We start from the raw sequence: 17,945 nt of genomic DNA, 5'->3' as shown, positions 1-17,945 counted from the left end.
CCCCAGTGCCATGGTGCACCGGGGTGAGCTGTGCCGAACCAGCCCTGCCCGGCTGCACAGGGGCAGCTCAATGGGGCTGGAACCCCCGGGGTGAGCAAGGCCCAATGGGGGTTTGATCTGAGCAGGGAGAACTGGCTCGGTACCAAACTAATGGTTCCTAGCACTCAGCCAACCCCCCCCCCCCCCCCCCGAGAAGGAGGAGTGCTGTGGGGTCCTGGCTCAGTGGGGCAGGGCAGGGGCCACACACTCACACACTGCAGCGTCCCCCTAGGATTTTCTCTGCTGAACGTCACATGTGCTTCTCCCTCTGTTCAGCACTGCTTGGGGGCACAATGCAAGGCCTGGGCCCCTGGGCAAACCCTCCTGCCTTGCCCTGGACTGCAGGCGGGCATGAGGGCTCCATGTGGTGTGGGCTGTGTCCATTCCCAGGAGGGCGATACAGCACACCTGCACTCCCCAGTCTCAAAGCCAGGCTTCGGCCACCCATCCCTGCCTGCCACACCATGGCTCCACAGCCCCAGGGACCACCCACAGCTGTGTCTGTCACCATGGAGGTGACTGTGAGGTCACAAGCAGAAGCCAGACTCATAGATGAGCACAAATATCGGCAGGGAGTGGGATGGCCAGAGTGGGGGCAGGGGCATGCAGGGTGCTGTTTGGGGGCTCAGGGTGGTGGGCAGAGCAGGGTCTAGGCAATGGGTGAAGCAGACAGCACCTCTCTCTACCCCTCCTCAGCCAAACAACGGCCCCATATACAGGGAAGGGCTGGCTCGGGGGCACAGGCCAAAGGGTGGCTTGGGCGGGGAGGGGGGCACACGTGACAATCATGATGCGTTATCTGTCCCCATACACAACTCTCTGTCTGTCTGTCCGTCAGGGGGGAGTGGGTCCTTGAGGCACCCATGCGCCCCACCCCCTGTTGCAGGTCTCATTGGCGCCCCCTTTGGGTGGGCATTGTGTGCTGGGGTGTGGATGAACATGCCTGGTGCTTTGGGCTGCCTGGCCACCATTACCCCCTGCACTCCAGCAGCGGGAGCTGCTCTCTCAGCTGGGTCGGCACTGCCCGTTGGTCCTGGGCTACCCCAGTGACCGTGGATGCCCGACACACCTGAGCTTTGCTGTGCTGCTGGGATGCATCCGGGGAGATGCTGTCCTGTCACCTCCCTGGCGATTGCTGGCCGTGGATGTGAGCAGCACCACCTAGCCCATCCCAGCTAGGCCTGTTCCTCTGCCACTTGCCGGTCCTCTCTGGAGTCCAGGCTGTAACCTGTGACTCAGGAATCTTTGCTGCCAAGGGCCCATGCCAGGACACAGCTGGACCCTGCCTGATACCAGCTCAGGACTGATCAGCTTCTCTGGGAAGTGCAGTTTGGGAGCCCAAGTTCTCTCTGTTAACCATCCTGATGAAGACGTCGGAGCTCGGTGGGAGTTCAGTCCAGGGTACGACTCCAGTGCACGAGCTGTGCTGGCAAAACGGCCTGAGCTTGTGGGGCAAGGAAACCCAGCTCCCCCCACCCCTGTCCAGACAACCTGTCCTGAACCCCATCGCACCCAGCCAGCAGGGTGCAGAAGGGGGAGGTTTATAACATGGTACTTGGACAAAGGCACAGTGGGAGGAGTCCCACCAGCCATTTGAGGCCCTGCCCGTTCGAGCTGACAGCTCACCCCGCCCCATACCCCAGCTTCACAGCTCTGTGCCCAGAGGTGTGGGAGCATGTGGGGCACCTGGTCATGCAGGTTCTGTGCAGGTAGAGACCAGCCTTTGAGCTGGGGCAGGAGTAAACAGGGAAGCCCCAACCAGGGTGAGAGGTTGAAACTCCCAGGAAGAGCAGGCCCTGGTAGTGCACCACCACAAGGACACGCAAATGTGACAAAGAGGAAGGCTCCCCAGACAGATGAAGGACCCAGAGTCAAGGCCAAGGATGGAGCAGTCAGTTCTTACAAAGCAGTTCAGAATCACAGCTGGGATGATGACACTTGTTTGTATTTCCAAGCATCTTCCACAGTGTCACAGACCCACAGGATTGATGCTATGTGCCCTCCTTTGCAACAGTGTCTAGGAGGAACCCCTTCGATGGGCCAGACCCCCAAGAGCTTGTCCTTCAGGGTCGAGCACACGGCCTCACCACCTCCTGAGACTGAACCTCTGGGCTCCAGCACTCCTGCTTCACACCATGAGCTCTGCACAGTGAGTCCAACTGAGACAGACTCCTGGGAGAGACTTGCCCACTCTGCAGGAACTAAAGCACCTCAGACAGTATTTGCAGTGACCCTCAAGCAGCGTTTTCAGAACAATCAGGTTTATCAGTGGACTGGAACCCAGAGTAGGAAGTCTGTAGGTTAGCACAGAGACAGGAAGGTGAATGCAAGGACCATTCTACTCAGCACAGAGCAACTCACCAGCCAAGCTGTAGTGAACCTCATTTTCAGATCCCGTGTCTCTCCTCCTGACTTCCTTCCTCAGTCCTCTTCCAGCTGAAAGAGTCAAGGCTCCTTCCAGAAGCCAACTCTTTACTTCCCCCCTCACGCTCCCAGTCCTTTGTTCTGAGCTGGGGTCTCTGCTCAGCTTCCCTGCTGAGAGGCGGGGAAATCCTCCTGCCTCTGGGTCTTTGGTTGCTAGGTGTCCGTGTCCTGGTGACTGGATTTTCCATTGACATGTGTTGGCCTCCTCGGACAGTCTTTTTAACGATGACCCATTCAGTTCACTCAGACAGCTAGGCAACACCCATCCACCTATGTATCTTGGCCTGCCCTGAGAGCAAACTTAATCCTGTTGCCCCCACCTCCCCTCCACATCCCTCCTGGGTAGCAATACAACATATGCAGGGTAAACTGAGGCACTGGGTCTCGGTTCCTTGCCAGTTGGGCTGGGTCTTGGTTCCTGGTTAGTGGGGCTGCCACTTAGTGCTGATTGGGGCTAGATGAATATTTTCAAAATTCACAGTTTTGATGGAAAAATCTGGCCTCCATCTGGGGAATGTGCTGCTAGCTGTAGGATGTAAAGCTGCCTCTCCAGGGCCTGGCCCTTCACCTTCACCTCCACCCTGCTGCTCTCGCTCCAGCAGGCACTGGCCTTTGGCACAGCACTGAGGACCTGATCCAGCTCCATTGGAGCCGATGCCCAAATGCCCAGGGACTTCAGTGCTCGGGATCCAGCCCTTGCTCGCATGCCCAGTGCTTTGTCTCCTCTGTAAGGGGGGACTAGCTGCAGGTTCCCCATGGCTCCTGAAGGTATAATTGTGCTGATGTGCAATAGGGTGTAATTAGGGGGAGCTGGAGAATTAAATGTGGGCGTTAAACTTGCCACACACACAATTCGCTTTATGCTTCAGACTCAAATCATGTTAACAGCAACTCAGAAAGTAATAAAGGGAAGAAAAGAGGAAGGAGCCATAATTACCACTGAGCTGAGATTAATAGCAGCCTCGGTCAATTGTGACAGGCTTTTCCCTGTCTCTGAGCAGTAACATGCTGCTGCCTTGACTATTATCTTCAGTGCAGGTTCCTACGCAGCAGGCGTCTCAAAACAGTTGCCCCAAAAGCTGGCTTCCTGCCCAGCCACGTGCACTTTCCTTCCCATCCCTAGCGTGTGAACTGGGCCTTGGAGAATCTCACCTCTTTCAGCTCAAAGAATGTAAAACTGTAACTAGGGTCCAAAAGCAGGAGAGAACATGAGCTCAGCGCTGCGTGAGCAAGGGCCGCAAAAGAAAATGAGAGAGGGATGAACAGAAAGCAGAGCTGCCCAGCTACCCCCAGCGGAACTCTCCACACGGGCTCGGAGGTCCCTGGGTGCTGAAGTGAAAGGGCTATAGGTCACATGATTGCAGCCATTCTGGCTGACAGCCACAGCGCCTCCAGCTGTGATCGCTCAGCACTAAACAAGCCTGGGTGAGCTCCAAGGAAAGGATTGGTGCTGCAGGGAGCGGGGCTGGTGGCGATTCAGCAGCTAGCTCCATTCCCTTTGAGTCTCCACCAGCCTATAACTCACAAGGATTTGTACAGAGCTGAAAGCCAGAGGGGACAATTAGGTCATTTAGTCTGACCTGTATCTCACAGGCCATTAACCATCACCCAGTTACCTCTGTGTCGAGCCCAGTAACTTGTCTTTGGCTCATGCAGCTTCCAGAAAGTCTCCAGTCTGGACCTGAAGACAACAGGAGCTAGGGAATCCCTCACTTCCCCGGGGAGTTTGTTCCAATGATTAATCGCCCTCCCTGTTAAACATTTGCACCTTCTTTCTAATTTGAATGTGTCTGACTTCAGCTTCCAACCACGGGCTCCTGTTCTGCCTTTCTTTGTTGACTGAAGAGCCAGTTTGTGCCCATTTACTCCTGCCAAAGGGTGTTATACACTGTCAGAGAATCATAGAAGATTAGGGTTGGAAGAGACCTCAGGAGGTCATCTAGTCCAATCCCCTGCTCAAAGCAGACATCTTCACAGTGTTCCTGTCTCAGCACACACCTCCACAATGTCCCTCCACCAGCCCTGTCACTCTGGGGCTCCGATAATCTCTTACGCCCCATGAAAGATAGAAACAAGAACTTTCTTTTTCTATGACTATCAATGACCCTTCCTTCCCATACTCTCCCGAGCCCCAGCGCTGCACTATGTCAGAGTGTGGAGATTGCAATCCAAAGCCTATTATCTGTGGCTATTTGCTTTGTGTCTTTGTGACTTCTTACATTGCTACTGCAATGTCTTTTAGGTTTATTGGCATGTCCCCTCTCCAATGAGCTGATATTTGTGGCTGTGGAGCAACTGGTAGGATTTGGTTCTCATGGACTTGGTGGTGTCTGCTCACTCTGAATCCAGATTTCTTTCCACCTATCTATAAATATCCTGTGTCCAACTTGACAAGGTATGATGAGTCTGGGACATCCCGAGTGCAGATGCAGTGAATATTAACAGCTCATGTCTGGAGCCACTGCTCTTTGTATGGGCATGATGGGGCACGTTACACGGGGGAGCAGAGTGATTCATTCTAGACTGCTTTCAGAGTAGCAGCCCTGTTAGTCTGTATCTGCAAAAAGAACAGAAGTACTTGTGGCACCTTAGAGACTAACAAATTTATCTGAGCATAAGCTTTTGTGGGCTACAGCCCACTTCATCAGATGCATAGAATGGAACATACAGTAAGAAGATATATATACATACAGAGAACATGAAAAGGTGGAAGTTGCCATACCAACTCTAAGAGGCTAATTAATTAAGATGAGCTATTATCAGCAGGAGAAAAAAAAGTTTTGTAGTGATAATCAAGATGGCCCATTTCAGACAGTTGACAAAAAGGTGTGAGGATACTTAACATGGGGAAATAGATTCAATTTGTGTAATGACCCAGCCACTCCCAGTCTCTATTCAAGCCTAAGTTAATGGTATCTAGTCTGCATATTAATTCAAGTTCAGCAGTTTCTCATTGGAGTCTGTTTTTGAAGCTTTTTGGTTGCAAAATTGCCACCTTTAAGGCTGTTACTGAGTGACCAGAGAGGTTGAAGTGTTCTCCTACTGGTTTTTGAATGTTATGATTCCTGATGTCAGATTTGTGTCCCTTTATTCTTTTGCATAGAGACTGTCTTGTCTGGCCAATGTACATGGCAGAGGGGCATTGCTGGCACATGATGGCATATATCACATTGGTAGATGTGCAGGTGAATGAGCCCCTAATGGCGTGGCTGATGTGATTAGGTCCTATGATGGTGTCCCTTGAATAGATATGTGGACAGAGCTCCGTGCTGTTCCCATTCCTCCTCTGATTGTGGACACTGCCCCCTGGTGTAGTTCTTAGCCTATAGGACTTCAGCACCGATTGGGCTTTTCGGGTGATGTCACGCCTACAGTTCAATTCCCCTTCAAGCACAAAGATGACATCACCAAGGATGCATTATGTAAATTAGATGGATGGGGAAAAGACATTGAAACCCCTTTTCCATAAGTTTAAAGGGATACAGTCCACTCAAAAATCACTTGGTAAATTAACTCTCTGTACACAGGTTACTAACAGAGCTGGGCCCAAAATTAGATTCAGAATTAAATTGTCTCTCATCAAAACGTGCTTGGTCTACACTGCAGCGGGGGTCCGACCTAAGATACGCAACTTCAGCTACGTGAATACCGTAGCTGAAGTTGCGTATTTTAGGTCGGCTTACCTAGCGGTGAGGACGCGGGAAAGTCGACCGCTGCCGCGCTGCCGCCGACTCCGCTGCCGCCTCCTGCCGAGGTGGATTTCCGGAGTCGACGGCAGAGCGATCAGGGATCGATTTTACCGCGTCTTCACTAGACGCGGTAAGCCGATCCCCGATAAACCGATTGCTACCCGCCGGATCGGCGGGTAGCGAAGACAAAGCCTCAGACTGCAAATCATTTGTAGAAATGGGATCGAGTTGCAAAATTTCAAACCTTTTCAGCAAATGGTGAGTTACAAGTTTCTGGTTTTACGGTAACTGAAAACTTTGCTGCAGAATTTAATTGCTGGTGTTAAGGTGCAGACACTGGAGCTGCTTTTGAATGAGACATAAACCCATTATCCCAACCAGTCATTAAAAATCTCACCCCACTCTGCACAAATGTGGGCGCACTGCACATGTTTTGCACTGTATAAATAATTACACACAAAAATCAACACTTCAAAAATGTTAAGGTTGCAAAGTCAAACACTTCAGAGTTAGGAAAGTCCCAGATGAAGGTTACCTGCGACCTTCATTCAGCACCCCTGTGAGTATGCAGTATAATACAGTTCTGCCCAGAATCACATAGGAAGCCTGTAGCAGGGCCAGGGAGAGAACCCCTCTCCTCTGGGTCCTAGTACAGTGTGTTAACAACAAGAGAATGTCCATTCACTTCCTGCCCTCTATGCCTCATTCATTGCCCTCATGTCCACTGAGTGAGGCAGAGGCCTTGTATGCAATCATGCAATTAAAGACTGTATCTACACAAGGGACAGAGTTAAGGTTAAACAGGCACTCTTAATTCTGGCATTTTCTAATTTTTGAGTGTTGAGCCCTACAGGGGCCATCAGCAGAGTCTGAACCCATGATCCTTACACCCCCAATACAAACCTCTGCTGATTGAGCTTAAGGAGTAACGGGCAGCAGCGATAGGCTGTTACTCTCTGTGTGAACAGCTGCTAAAGGGGTAATGACACACACATTGTCTGGTCGCTTACATAGCTGTTTGCTAGATAGCAGTAAAATGTTGGGAGCGAGGATTCCTCGGTTCTGTTCCTGGCTCTGGCGAAGAATGTGGTCTAGTGTTGACAGACAACACAGCCAGGCACATATCGTTGGCAGATGTAGTCTCAAAGGAATTGTGGCTGAGCGGATGAAACTCAGGTTTGTTATACCAGAGATGAGGTTTGGGGCCAGCTTGGCCAGAAGTGAACTGGTGGAACCTCTCAGTTGTCGAGCTATGCAATAGGGGAAGTGACACGTGCCTGTCTCCTAAGGTACAGTTGTGGGGCCTCACTCAATGACAAAGTGCTGTGAAATGTCCAGAATGATTAACACCAACCAGTGGAAGATTGCCTCCTGGCTCCCAGCCCAGCACACCTTCTCCTGAGCCAAAAGGATGGGAGTGGGGGAAGTGGTGCTGCTGTGCCAATGTCCCATTTAGAGTTCTAGCTCTGTGCTTACTATGCAGGAAGCTGAGTTTGGCCAGGAAGCATGCTCAGTACAGATGGAAGGTCAGCTGGGCCAGAGCATGCTCAATACTGATGGAATTTTCAGACATTGTAGCACATATGAAAATGGCAATTTTCAGATGCTTATAACTCAGCCAAACCAGGGTGGATTTTCATGGGGATCACAAAAGGCACCTCCCTGACTCTAGGACTATTTTCCTACCAAATTTCAAGTCCCTGCTGCAAAGTCTGGAGGTGGTAGATATCTTCATAAAGGGTTGGAAAAAATACTTATTTTCTCCTAAGCTTAGACTCAGAAATGGCTGAACCTTTTTTACTGAAACTTTCAAAAAGCAAAACAAAAACAAAAAAAAACAACTCAGCCTAAGGCAGGCACCTGGCATGGAAAATTTGAGGCCAAATGGTTAAAGTCCAGTAACGTTTAAGCATTTCAAAATAGGGATTTATAATGGAGAATGTTCTTGGTCCTTAACTATAGATATCATTACCAGCTCTGCCTGTAATACATAGGCAATAATAAAGGTGTCCAAGCAAAACCCTAGTGGGGTAACTACAGGACACCTCCCTCCATTCCCCTGCCTATTCATGTCCATCTGGTAGGTATCATTTTCTCTCCTGAGCTGTTGTTTGTCAATGAGGGTGGAATAAGGGACATGTCTATAGTGCCCCTTCACCTTTAAATCACACAAGTGTGTGAGAACATTGTTGTCCCTACTGTACAGATGGGGAAACCGAGGCACAGAGACTTGCCCGAGGCCACAGACGGAAGCAGGATTACAACACAGGTATTCCTGGCACCAAGTTCAGTGTTCACAGTGCTCCGCACACAGAGATCAAGATTCATCCTTGCAGTGAAATGAACTAAACTGATCCCAGGTGCTACCCCATTGCCATGAATTTCCCCCAGTGTTTGTTCTGTACAAATTCAATAGTTCTCCTGTGTGTACTCACTGGCCAAGCATTAGGTACGTGCTCTACGCAGCCACACCTATGGAAGAGGCTGTCTGTCTGTGATCCACCTGCCAGGGTTAGCTCTCATCATTCCTGCTGACAGCTCAATTTTGATTTTAAGTGACTCAGAGGCCAGAAGGGCCCTTCCAAAGGTAAATAACAAGGTCAGTTAGACAGGCACAGTCACTCTTCCCTGAATTTTGTCCTTTCCACCAGTCAATGGAAACAGTAAACATGGTCACCTCCCTGTGTCACAGCTTCATGCAGAGACAGCACAAATACTTCCACCCCAGAACGTACCATCTCATTAAAATATCCGGATGCCTTTGCGCTGTCTCTGGAATTGGCTTTGATTTAGGTACTGACACCAGTATAAAGGCAGGCGCGCTTTGTTCTGATTCCTTGCATCCTTATCTCTAGAGTTCAGAGAATTTCCTTATCAAAAGGAAGAACTTCTCTTGCTATTTCTCCTATCAGTTCTGATCAGATCCTTTTTCAACTAATGTATTACCCAGTCCTTCCCATTTCATCTAGTCATTCTCAGCATCACCGCATGGGAGGAGGGCAGGTGGGCTGGAGAGACATGTTACAGGAGTGGGGGGGAGGCAAGGGGCCATATTACCTGGGGGATGGGAATGGAATGGGGGGAGCATGTAACACAGGGGGATGGGACAGCTGGCACGTTACATGGGGGAAGAGGACAGGATGATGTGATGATGGGCATGTTACATAGTGGGCTTGTAGGCACAGCAGGTGGGGTCCCCATTAGCCCATGGCCCCTATCTAGGGTGACCAGATAGCAAGTATGAAAAATCAGGACACTTTTTTTTCCAGGGGGTGGGGGGTATAGTTGTGTATATAAGACAAAAGCCTCTAATACAGAAGTCCCCAATCTGTTGAGTGTGCCCCCCCCCCCAGGAAGTGTGTGGAGGACCATTCAGGAAGGCGCAACTGGGGCCTGAGCCAGCCCCCATGGGGGTGAGGAGGGAGAGCCACCCAGCTCCACACCTGGCCCCAGCTCCAGCTGCTGGCTCCAGCTGCTGGCCCCGCACCCAGGGTCCTGGCTCCCAGCTGCTGGCCCCGTCTGCCGGCCCCAAGCCCTAGGCCCTGCTCCCAGCTGCCAACCCCGCACCCGGGGCTCCACTCCTGGCCCCGCACCCAGGGTCCCGGCTGCCGGTCCTGCACCCAGGGCTCCGCTCCTGCCCCCAGCTGTGGCCCCAGCCTCAGCCCCCTTAGCCCTGTCTGTGTCCCCCCCTCCTGGAGCCGTGGCCCGCTCCCAGCCCCGGGGGGTGGGGGAGCATGAAAATGGGTTAGGGGGGCACGAGGTAAAAATGTTGGGGAACATTGCTCTGATATCAGGACATCTGGTCACCCTACACACATCTACCATTTCTAACACAACTTGCCACACTAACTACTCATGTCTCAAGCTGGGCCTGGACTTTCCTGTGACTCGAGGATTGCACAATCTACTCCTAGGGTTGCCACCTGGCCGGTTTTTGTCCTGCCTTGCTAGTTAGAAAATGTAATGTGCCTTCTCCGTGTACTTGGGACACATCAGAGCGCTCTGCAGTGCACATCTCCATAGTCTGGACTGTGGCACTGTGTTGGGATAAGGTAAGAAAAATTATAAGATAACATAAAAATATACCGTCCATCTGTCCGTGTGTGTACTAGTTAGCTCCGGTTAGCACTAGGACCCCTTTGGCTGGTGGTGGCAGGGGCAGGTGTGTGGCCAGTGGTTAGATTTTCCCTCCTACTCTTGAGTCACTCACATTCAAATATTTCGTTCCAGGGGCGGCCCCCAAGTAGGCGAGGGAAATGCTGCTGGGGCTGAGACTGCTGGTCTGGGGCAGGGCTAGGTGGAGGGCGGGGGTGGCTGGGCTGGGGCAGGGCTGCATGGCTGGGGTGAGGTGGCTGGGCTGGGGCAGGGCTGGGTGGGGGTGGGGTGGCTGGGCTGGGGCAGGGCTGCATGGCTGGGGTGAGGTGGCTGGGCTGGGGCAGGGCTGGGTGGGGGTGGGGTGGCTGGGCTGGGGCAGGGCTGGGTGTGGGTGAGGTGACTGGGCTGGGGCAGGGCTGGGTGCAGGTGGGGTGGCTGGTCTGGGGCAGGGCTGGGTGGGGGTGAGACGGCTGGTCTGGGGCAGGGCTGGGTGGGGGTGGGGTGGCTGGGCTGAGGCAGGGCTGCATGGCTGGGGTGAGGTGGCTGGTCTGGGGCAGGGCTGGGTGGGGGTGAGGTGGCTGGGCTGGGGCAGGGCTGGGTGTGGGTGGGGTGGCTGGGCTGGGTGGGGGTGAGGTGGCTGGGCGGGGGTGAGGTGTCTGGGCTGGGGCAGGGCTGGGTGGGGTGGCTGGGCTGGGGCAGGGCTGGGTGGGGGTGGGGTGGGTGGGCTGAGGCAGGGGCTGCATGGCTGGGGTAGAGTGGCTGGGCTGGGGCAGGGCTGGGTGGTGTGAGGTGGCTGGGCTGGGGCAGGGCTGCGTGGCGGTGGAGTGGCTGGGCTGGGGCATGGCTGGGTGGGGGTGGGGTGGCTGGGCTGGGGCAGGGCTGGGTGTGGGTGAGGTAGCTGGTCTGGGGCAGGGCTGGGTGGGGGTGGACTGGCTGGGCTGGGGCATGGCTGGGTGTGGGTGGGGTGGCTGGGCTGGGGCAGGGCTGGGTGGGGTTGGGGTGGCTGGGCTGGGTGGGGGTGAGGTGGCTGGGCGGGGATGAGGTGTCTGGGCTGGGGCAGAGCTGGGTGGGGTGGGTGGGCTGAGGCAGGGGCTGCATGGCTGGAGTAGAGTGGCTGGGCTGGGGCAGGGCTGGGTGGTGTGAGGTGGCTGGGCTGGGGCAGGGCTGCGTGGCGGTGGAGTGGCTGGGCTGGGGCATGGCTGGGTGGGGGTGGGGTGGCTGGGCTGGGGCAGGGCTGGGTGGGGGTGAGGTAGCTGGTCTGGGGCAGGGCTGGGTGTGGGTGGACTGGCTGGGCTGGGGCATGGCTGGGTGGGGGTGGAGTGGCTGGGCTGGGGCAGGGCTGGGTGGGGGTGAGGTGGCTGGGCTGAGGCAGGGCTGCATGGCTGGGGTAGAGTGGCTGGGCTGGGGCAGGGCTGGGTGGGGGTGAGGTGGCTGGGCTGAGGCAGGGCTGGGTGGGGGTGGGGTGGCTGGTCTGGGGCAGGGCTGGGTGGGGGTGAGGTGGCTGGGCTGAGGCAGGGCTGCATGGCTGGGGTGAGGTGGCTGGGCTGGGGCAGGGCTGGGTGGGGGTGGGGTGGCTGGGCTGGGGCAGGGCTGGGTGGGGGTGAGGTGGCTGGGCTGGGGCAGGGCTGGGTGGGGGTGGAGTGGCTGGGCTCGGGCACGGCTGGGTGGGGGTGGGGTGGCTGGTCTGGGGCAGGGCTGGGTGTGGGTGAGGTAGCTGGGCTGGGGCAGGGCTGGGTGGGGGTGGGGTAGCTGGTCTAGGGCAGGGCGGTGTGGGTGAGGTGGCTGGTCTGGGGCAGGGCTGCATGGCTGGGGTGAGGTGGCTGGTCTGGGGCAGGGCTGGGTGGGGGTGAGGTGGCTGGGCTGGGGCATGGCTGGGTGGGGGTGGGGTGGCTGGGCTGGGGCAGGGCTTGGTGGGGGTAGAGTGGCTGGGCTGAGGCAGGGCTGGGTGGGGGTGAGGTGGCTGGGCTGGGGCAGGGCTGGGTGGCGGTGGAGTGGCTGGGCTGGGGTATGGCTGGGTGCGGGTGGGGTGCGGTGGCTGGGGTATGGCTGGGTGGGGGTGAGGTAGCTGTTCTGGGGCAGGGCTGGGTGTGGGTGGAGTGGCTGGGCTGGGGCAGGGCTGGGTGTGGGTGGAATGGCTGGGCTGGGGCATGGCTGGGTGGGGGTGGGGTGGCTGGGCTGGGGCAGGGCTGGGTGGGGGTGAGGTGGCTGGTCTGGGGCATGGCTGCATGGCTGGGGTGAGGTGGCTGGGCTGGGGCAGGGCTGGGTGGGGGTGGGGTGGCTGGGCTGGGGCAGGGCTGGGGCAGGGCTGGGTGGGGGTGGGGTGGCTGGGCTGGGGCAGGGCTGGGTGGGGGTGAGGTGGCTGGTCTGGGGCATGGCTGCATGGCTGGGGTGAGGTGGCTGGGCTGGGGCAGGGCTGGGTGGGGGTGGGGTGGCTGGGCTGAGGAAGGGCTGCATGGCTGGGGTAGAGTGGCTGGGCTGGGGCAGGGCTGGGTGGGGGTGAGGTGGCTGGGCTGGGGCAGGGCTGGGTGGCGGTGGAGTGGCTGGGCTGGGTGGGGGTGGGGAGGCTCTGCATATCATGGGGAGTGTTTGGTCATTTTCAATATAAGGCTGCTAACAGAACCTTGCCCCGGATGTTGTTTCTGGCTGTCAGAGCTCTCCCCTGTTCTGGGTTTTGTGGGACTGTCCCACTTTGACCCCCTCAAAGTGCCATGTCCCAGTTAAGGGGCAGTTTGCCTATGACCCCCTGTTTGAGAAGCCCCCCAAACCCAGTGGCGTTGTGACCTGGTACACCGGGTTGCCATGCCACCCCCTCCCCCAAGCTGCTGCCACTTGTTGAGGCTAGGGGGCGGGAGGAGGTTGCTGGCCACACTCTCATGGCTCCTGCTGCTGCTGGCTGAGGCCAGGCTGGGAGCAGACTAGGAGGCCGAGCAGGGGGAGGCAGCCCCTGCCAGGGAAAGGCCGCTCAGGCCCAGCCCTGGACGGAGACAGACCCAGGCACAATGTCCCACCTAGAGCCGGGACATGGTTTGCCAGCTAGAAAAGGCTGTTTTGGGAAATGAACGTTCCACTTCTCTCCAACTTCTCTGGGTTTTCACGGAAAAATCAAAACTTTTTCACAACCAGTTTGGTACCAAGAGACGGGCTGCTTCTTGTCCACACTGTGCACGACACACACCCCTGGCTCCTGCTCCTGCTCTGGTCCTCCCCAGTGCCCAGGATGTATTGCAGTGCGGGGCTTAATACATGGGGAACTTCCTGGTTAGGCCTTTCTCTAGGTGCTGCTTAAGACATAGCTCTCTGTGTCTATGCCTCCCACCACGTGGGTGAGCAGTCAGTGAATCCCTCTCTCTAGAGAAGGAGTAAAGGAAAGAAAAGAGACCCCCAGGCTGCCAGTGTGGTGACTGAGTGGGGAAAGTGAAAGATCAGAGAGGAGGCCTGTGAAAGGTGCAGCAGAGAGGAGCCAGAGCCCTGTCTCAACGCAGCAACAGCGGCCATAGAGCAAATGACTCTGTCAGTGAAATTTGATTTTGGCAACTCAGGCAGCCGTAGATCTGAGCAATTCTGGCTTACAAGAATACCAGGTAAATTCTCTGATATTTGCCATGGGTGATGCTTCTGCTGCTGTCCTATGTGCCCTCCCCCTCACTGATAAGGAAAAGAAAGAACACTCCAAAGTGAAAGAGGCTTTTGATGTCCAGTTCATAGACAGACAGAACATTATCTAGGAAAGGGCCAAGTTTAATAGGAGGTGACTGGAAGAAGAGGGGACAGCTGAGACTTTTATTACTGCAGCTAATAGTCTTGCTGAACATAGTGGATGTGGAATGTTAAAAGGACTAATAAGAGACCGGATATAGGGTGACCAGATGTCCCGATAAAATCGGGACCGTCCCGATATTTAGGTGTTTGTCCCGTGTCCCGATCAATCTTCGGTCGGGACGCTGCACTCCGCCTTTTTTTTTTTTTTTCTCCGCCGGCAGCACTGGGCTGTTCTCGGCTTCCCCCCCCCGCCCCTCTGACTGCGTGCAGCACTCAGCTATTCTCGGTTGGTTTTTTCCCCCCCTCTCCTGAAAACCAGAGGCTCCCCCACTGTAAACTGATCCACACATTGCTACCAGTCTGGACACAGATAGACTTGCATGTCAGAATGCAGAGTGAAAGGAAAAGTTACAGCGGTTGTTACTTCTCTGCTCTGTCATTATGGTGATGAGCATGGTGTAAATACCTAGACGCTGAAGGTATGCATAGCTAAGGGAGGGTGCATAATCTCCTCTGACTGCCCGCAGCACTCGGCTGTTCTCGGCTTCCCCACCCCCGACTGCCGGCAGCACTGGGCCACAGTAGGGAATTGGGAGAGGGAGCTGTTTGTGTCGTTACACGGCAGCACTTGGTTTTGGGGTTTTTTTGCTCCGCCGGTGACCCCCCCGCCTCTTGTGTCCCGATATTTTCTTCCTGTCATCTGGTCACCCTAACCGGATAGCTGTTAAAGAGATAAGGTGTGGAAAGTAATATCTTTTACTGGACCAACTACTGTTGGTGAGAGAGACAAGCTTTCTTGATTACACAGAGCTCTTCTTCAGCTCTGTTGTTGGTATCAGAGACAGCAGTTTCAGTTAGACCCAGATCTCACACTGGCAACATTTATAACAAAAGTGAGAATGCAAGGGACCATAAAGAAACAGCAATGTGACTTACATGCTAGCTGCAGAGGGAAGACTGCATCAGACAAAATTGACATAGTAAAGAGAAAAGACAGAAATGTGAAAGGAGCTGTCAGACACATTTAAAACAAGAACAGTGCACAACCAGAGAGTAGGAGAGCAAAGAACCCAAATAGGAGGGAAGTTTACGAAAGCTATGGAAGATGTACCAAGACACCAAGTCATAGCTGGATGCAGTGTGATCAGCTAAAGAGGGAGACTGTAGAAGGTGCCACAGAATGGGACATTTTACAATAGCACGCAGGTTACCAAGAGCAGTGGAAACAATCCAAAAGGGAGTGTTATCACCAGATGACAACGAGTCCACACTTCTAGGGAGTATATCCTCAATAGAACAGACAGCACCTTGGTACACAGGAATGAATCTAAACAGTCAAACCCTTACATTTAAAATTGATACTGGGGCAGAAGTCACTGCAATTCAAATATATATATATTTGTTGGAGATCTTTAAAAACTAAATAAGATTCTGTGTAGGGTTAGTAACACTACATTGAGTGTTTATGGCCAGTGGCTTGGGAAACTGGAGAAAGGCCAGAAAGTTCTTCAACAAATAATATATGTAATACAGCGACTGACAACTTCCCTAGTAAGGTTATCAGCAATACAAGCACTATCTCTAGAAGAGAAAATGGAATGTATTAATGGCAAAAAGCAAACTATTTCCACGTCTTCACAGGGCTAGAGAGCTCTCAGGGGAGAACAACAAAATAAAATTGGTGCCATCAGTGACTCCCTTTGCTTTCACAGTCTCATGCCACATTCCTTTACCCTTACTAGGGAAAGTCAAGGAAGAGTTAAAGAGAATGGAAGATATGGGGGTTATTTCTCAGATAAAAGAACCCATTGACTGGTGCGTGGGGATGGTTGTAATATCAAAGCCCAAAGACAAAATCTAGATTTGTGTGGGTCTGACATAACTTAATAACAGCATGTGTAAAGAAAGGCATGTGCTTCCCACAGCTAATCAGCCATTAGCTCAGTTATCAGAAGCCAAAGTCTTCTCAAAGTTAGATGCTACAGCAGCCTTCTGGCAAATCCCCTTGGTAAAGAATCATAGAATATCAGGGTTGGAAGGGACCTCAGGAGATCATCTAGTCCAACCCCCTGCTCAAAGCAGGACCAATTCCCTATTAAATCATCCCAGCCAGGGCTTTGTCAAGCCGGGCCTTAAAAACCTCCAAGGAAGGAGATTCCACCACCTCCCTAGGTAAAGCATTCCAGTGCTTCACCACCCTCCTAGTGAAATAGTGTTTCCTAATATCCAACCTAGACCTCCCCCACTGCAACTTGAGACCATTGCTCCTTGTTCTGTCATCTGCCACCACTGAGAACAGCCGAGCTCCATCCTCTTTGGAACCCCCCCTCAGGTAGTTGAAAGCAGCTATCAAATCCCCCCTCATTCTTCTCTTCTGGAGACTAAACAATCACAGTTCCCTCAGCCTCTCCTCATAAGTCATGTGCTCCAGACCCCTAATCATTTTTGTTGCCCTCCGCTGGACTCTTTCCAATATTTCCACATCCTTCTTGTAGTGTGGGGCCCAAAACTGGACACAGTACTCCAGATGAGGCCTCACCAATGTCGAATAAAGGGGAATGATCACGTTCCTCGATCTGCTGGCAATGCCCCTACTTATACAGCCCAAAATGCCATTAGCCTTCTTGGCAACAAGAGCACACTGTTGACTCATATCCAGCTTCTCGTCCACTGTGACCCCTAGGTCCTTTTCTGCAGAACTGCTACCTAGCCATTCGGTCCCTAGTCTGTAGGAGTGCATAGGATTCTTCCGTCCTAACTGCAGGACTCTGCACTTGTCCTTGTTGAACCTCATCAGGTTTTTTTTGGCCCAATCCTCTAATTTGTCTAGGTCCCTCTGTATCTGATCCCTACCCTCCAGCGTATCTACCACGCCTCCCAGTTTAGTGTCATCTGCAAACTTGCTGAGAGTGCAGTCCACACCATCCTCCAGATCATTAATAAAGATATTAAACAAAACTGGCCCCAGGACCGACCCTTGGGGCACTCCGCTTGAAACCGGCTGCCAACTAGACATGGAGCCATTGATCACTACCCGTTGAGCCCGACGATCTAGCCAGCTTTCTATCCACCTTACAGTCCATTCATCAAGCCCATACTTCTTTAACTTGGCGGCAAGAATACTGTGGGAGACCGTATCAAAAGCTTTGCTAAAGTCAAGGAATAACACATCCACTGCTTTCCCCTCATCCACAGAGCCAGTTATCTCATCATAGAAGGCAATTAGGTTAGTCAGGCACGACTTCCCCTTGGTGAATCCATGCTGACTGTTCCTGATCACTTTCCTCTCCTCTAAGTGTTTCATAATTGATTCCTTGAGGACCTGCTCCATGATTTTTCCAGGGACTGAGGTGAGGCTGACTGGCCTGTAGTTCCCCGGATCCTCCTTCTTCCCTTTTTTAAAGATGGGTACTACACATTAGCCTTTTTCCAGTCATCCGGGACCTCCCCCGATCTCCATGAGTTTTCAAAGATGATGGCCAATGGCTCCGCAATCACATCCGCCAACTCCTTTAGCACCCTCGGATGCAGTGCATCCGGCCCCATGGATTTGTGCTCATCCAGTTTTTCTAAATAGTCCCGAACCACTTCTTTCTCCACGGAGGGCTGGCCACCTCCTCCCCATACTGTGCCAATCTATACCATTAACTACATTCATCACCTGGTTTGGAAGGTACAGCTTCAGTCGTCTTCCGTTCAGCATATCTTCAGCACCAGAACATTTACAAATGAGAATCTCTCAGATTGTGTCAGGTTTGCTTTGCCATCCAGATAATGTGTTTGGTACATCATAGAATCATACTGTGATGTTGCACTCCATATGCTTTATGAAAATATGCTTATGAATATTTGGAAGCCATTAAAGATGCTTCAGAATCAATGAACTGTAAATGGCTCTGTTTACTTGCAAACCTTCCTGAGTATGTGTGGGCCAGCCCA

This window comes from Emys orbicularis, chromosome 20 (genome assembly GCF_028017835.1).
Source record: "Emys orbicularis isolate rEmyOrb1 chromosome 20, rEmyOrb1.hap1, whole genome shotgun sequence".
NCBI lineage: Eukaryota > Metazoa > Chordata > Testudines > Emydidae > Emys > Emys orbicularis.
The sequence above is the reverse complement of the archived record's forward strand: the minus strand, read 5'-3'. Positions refer to the sequence as shown.